At 41.5% G+C, this 3,670-nt stretch overlaps 1 non-coding gene across 1 annotated transcript; it reads left to right on the top strand.

The window, feature by feature from the left end:
- Positions 1-3,328: 3,328 nt before the first annotated feature.
- Positions 3,329-3,435, top strand: LOC127098876 (small nucleolar RNA R71). The gene has a single exon (XR_007793560.1). It is a non-coding gene; the product is annotated as a small nucleolar RNA R71 (small nucleolar RNA).
- Positions 3,436-3,670: the final 235 nt, after the last annotated feature.

Genomic DNA, 3,670 nt, shown 5'->3' with positions numbered 1-3,670 from the left:
TATTTCTAAATCAAATTCTTTTAAGAGCAGGATCCATCTTAAAAGTCTTGGTTTGGCATCCTTCTTACTTAACAAATATCAAATAGCGGCGTGGTCGGTATAGATGATAATTTTCGCCCCCACCAGGTAAGAACGGAATTTGTCCAAAGCGAACACGACAGCTAGAAGTTCTTTTTCAGTGGTGGCGTAGTTCATTTGGGCAGGATCAAGCGTTCTACTCGCATAGTAAATAGCATGAAGCTTCTTATCCTTCCTTTGTCCTAGTACTGCACCTACTGTGTAATCACTCGCATCGCACATGATTTTAAATGGTATTCTCCAGTCAGGTGGTTGCATTATGGGTGCGGTGATTAAAGATGTTTTCAGTTGGTTGAACGCTGTTAAGCATTTTTCATCAAATATGAAGTCAGCGTCTTTCATTAATAATCCTGTAAGTGGCTTGGTTATTTTTGAGAAATCTTTAATAAAACGTCGGTAGAAACCGGCGTGTCCTAGAAAGCTTCTTATTTATCGAACGGTTTTCGGAGGTTGAAGGTTCTCTATAATTTCGATTTTAGCTTTGTCCATTTCAATTCCTCTGTCAGATACCACGTGACCTAATACAATTCCTTGTTGAACCATGAAATGACATTTCTCCCAGTTTAAAACAAGGTTTACTTTCACGCATCTTTCGAGTACCATTTCGAGGTTAGATAGACATCCTTTAAAACTCTGCCCGCAAACAGAAAAATCATCCATAAAGACTTCCATGATGTCGTCTATAAAATCTGCGAAGATTGCCATCATGCATCTTTGAAATGTTGCGGGAGCGTTACATAGGCCGAATGGCATTCGTCGGTAGGCGAATGTACCATAAGGGCATGTAAAGGTTATCTTTTCTTGGTCGTCAAGATGGATTGGGATTTGAAAGAATCTTGAATAACCGTCTAGATAGCAGAAGTGAGAATGCTTAGCCAGTCGTTCAAGCATTTGATCAATGAAAGGTAGAGGGAAATGATCTTTACGAGTGGCTTTGTTTAGTTTTCTATAGTCAATGCACATTCTACTTCCGGTCACAACTCTTTGTGCTATGGATTCACCCTTCTCGTTTTTAACAACTGTAACACCTCCTTTCTTGGGTACTACATGAACGGGGCTAACCCATTGACTATCGGAGATCGGGTATATGATTCCAGCGTCTAGAAGTTTCTTTACTTCATCCTTGACTATGGTACTTAGGATTGGGTTGATCCTTCTCTGGTGCTCTCTAGAGGTTTTACAGTCTTCCTCCAGCATAATACGATGCATACAGATCGAAGGACTTATTCCTTTTAGATCGGCGATGTTATATCCTAACGTTGTTGGATATTTTCTTAGGACCTCTAGTAATTTCTCAGTTTCCATCTATCCTAAGTCAGCATTGACTATTACTGGTCTTTTCAGTTCAGTGTCTAGGAACTCGTATCTTAGGTTCTTTGGTAGTGTTTTTAGTTCCAAGTCAGGTTTCTTTGGGCATGGTATGTGGTTGGGTGTAAGTGCTAAGTATTCGCTTAGACTTTCGTTTTGGTATGGTTCATGCCAATTATTGTCTTCAAGGATTGGAGGGATTTGGATTTTCATTATTTCAGAGTACGTGGTTTCTTCCATATCCATCTCTCTCACGCATTCGTCTATGACATCAAGCAAATAGCAGGTGTTATCTATAGCTAGCGCTTGTAAGAGTTGGGTTAAGATGAATTCAACCTTTTCCTCTCCAACTTCGAATGTCAGCTTACCTCTCTTTACGTCTATTATGGCTCCGGCGGTAGCCAAGAATGGCCTTCCTAGAATGATAGGTGTACTGGAATCTTCTTTAATGTCCATGATTTTGAAATCGGTAGGAATGTAAAATTGTCCTACACGAATTGGGACATTCTCTAGTATACCGACATGATATTTGATTGAGCGGTCAGCTAATTGAACAGACATCTTTGTCGGTCTTAATTCTCCCATACCGAGCCTTCTACAAATGGTTAAGGGTATTACACTAATGTTGGCTCCTGGATCGCATAAAGCTTTGTCTATGACGAATTTTCCAATGACACAGGGTATGGAGAAACTACCTCGGTCTTTTAGTTTGGGAGGCATGTTATTCTGGATTATGGCGCTACACTCGGCATTAAGTGTAACTGTTTCGTCATCCTCAATCTTTTTCTTATTGGATAGTATTTCCTTAAGAAATTTGGCATAGGAGGGCATTTGTGTGATGGCTTCTGTAAAGGGTATCGTAATGTTTAATTGCTTCAGAAGTTCAACAAATTTCCTAAATTGATTCACAGTTTTAGAACTTTTGAGTCTTTGAGGATACAGAATGGATGGTTTATAAGGAGGTGGAGGCACATAAGGTTTCTCTTTCTCTTCGGCCTCCTGGGTATTATCTTCTGTTTTCTTTGGTTCATTCACCTGCTCAGTTGAGGTTTTATCTGGTTTTTGATACATGGCAGGGTTTTGGAGTCTTGGATCTACGGGTCCGTCTACTTCTTTTCCACTCCTCAGTATAACGGCATTTGCGTGTCCCTTTGGATTAGGTTGCGGTTGTCCAGGAAATGTTCCAGCTGGAGCGATTGTAGATGCTTGATGTTGAGCCACATGTGAAATTTGTGTTTCAAGCATTTTATTGTGGGTGGCTAAGGCGTCTACTTTATTCGCTAGTTGTTTAAGTTGCTCGCTAGTATGTATGTTTTGGTTCAAGAAGTCCTTGTTTGTTTGAGCTTGGGTAGCTATGAAGCTTTCCATCATCAATTCGAGATTTGACTTCCTAGGCATGTTAGGAGCATTATTAGCTGGCTTTTGATATCCAGGCGGAACAGCTGGTGCTTGGCCAGGTGCATACAGGGCATTGTTATTCTTATACGAGAAATTAGGGTGGTTTTTCCAACCTGGGTTGTAGGTATTTGAATAGGGATTTCCTTGTGTGTAATTCACTTGATCGGTTGGGACTCCTGCTAATATTTGACATTCTTGTGCAGTGTGTCCAGGGTTTCCACATAACTCACAGTCTGGAGTTACAACAGCCACGGTGGCTACGGGTGGTATGGTCAAGTTATCTAATTTTTGGACAAGGGCATCTACCTTTGCATGAACATGGTCAAGGCTACTGATTTCGTACATTCCACCCTTCGTTTGGGACTTTTCCACTGGAGTTCGTTCACCTCCCCATTGGCAATGGTTTTGGGCCATGTTTTCAATGAGTTAATAGGCTTCGGTGAATGGCTTATCCATAAGTGCACCGCCAGCGGCAGCGTTCATTGTAAGTCTTGTGTTATACAAAAGCCCATTATAAAATGTGTGAATGATCACCCAGTCTTCTAGACCGTGATGTGGACATATCCTCATCATGTCCTTGTATCTCTCCCATGCTTCGTAGAGAGATTCCACATCTTTTTGCCTGAATCCGTTGATTTGAGCTCTCAACATAGCAGTTTTGCTCGGCGGAAAGTATCGGGATAAGAAGACGTTCTTCAGTTCCTCCCATGTTGTAACGGAGTTGGAGGGCAAGGATTGAAACCAAGCCCAAGCTCTGCCTCTTAGTGAGAAGGGAAAAAGGCGCAGTCTTATCGCATCTTGAGATACACCATTTGATTGATAGCGGGGGCAACAATGCTGTTGTGAGGTTCTTGTTGAGACGGGGTAGCGTAGAATTTAAGAGGAC

This window comes from Lathyrus oleraceus, chromosome 6, assembly GCF_024323335.1.
Source record: "Lathyrus oleraceus cultivar Zhongwan6 chromosome 6, CAAS_Psat_ZW6_1.0, whole genome shotgun sequence".
NCBI classification, from domain to species: domain Eukaryota; kingdom Viridiplantae; phylum Streptophyta; class Magnoliopsida; order Fabales; family Fabaceae; genus Lathyrus; species Lathyrus oleraceus.
The sequence above is the reverse complement of the archived record's forward strand: the minus strand, read 5'-3'. Positions and strand labels throughout refer to the sequence as shown.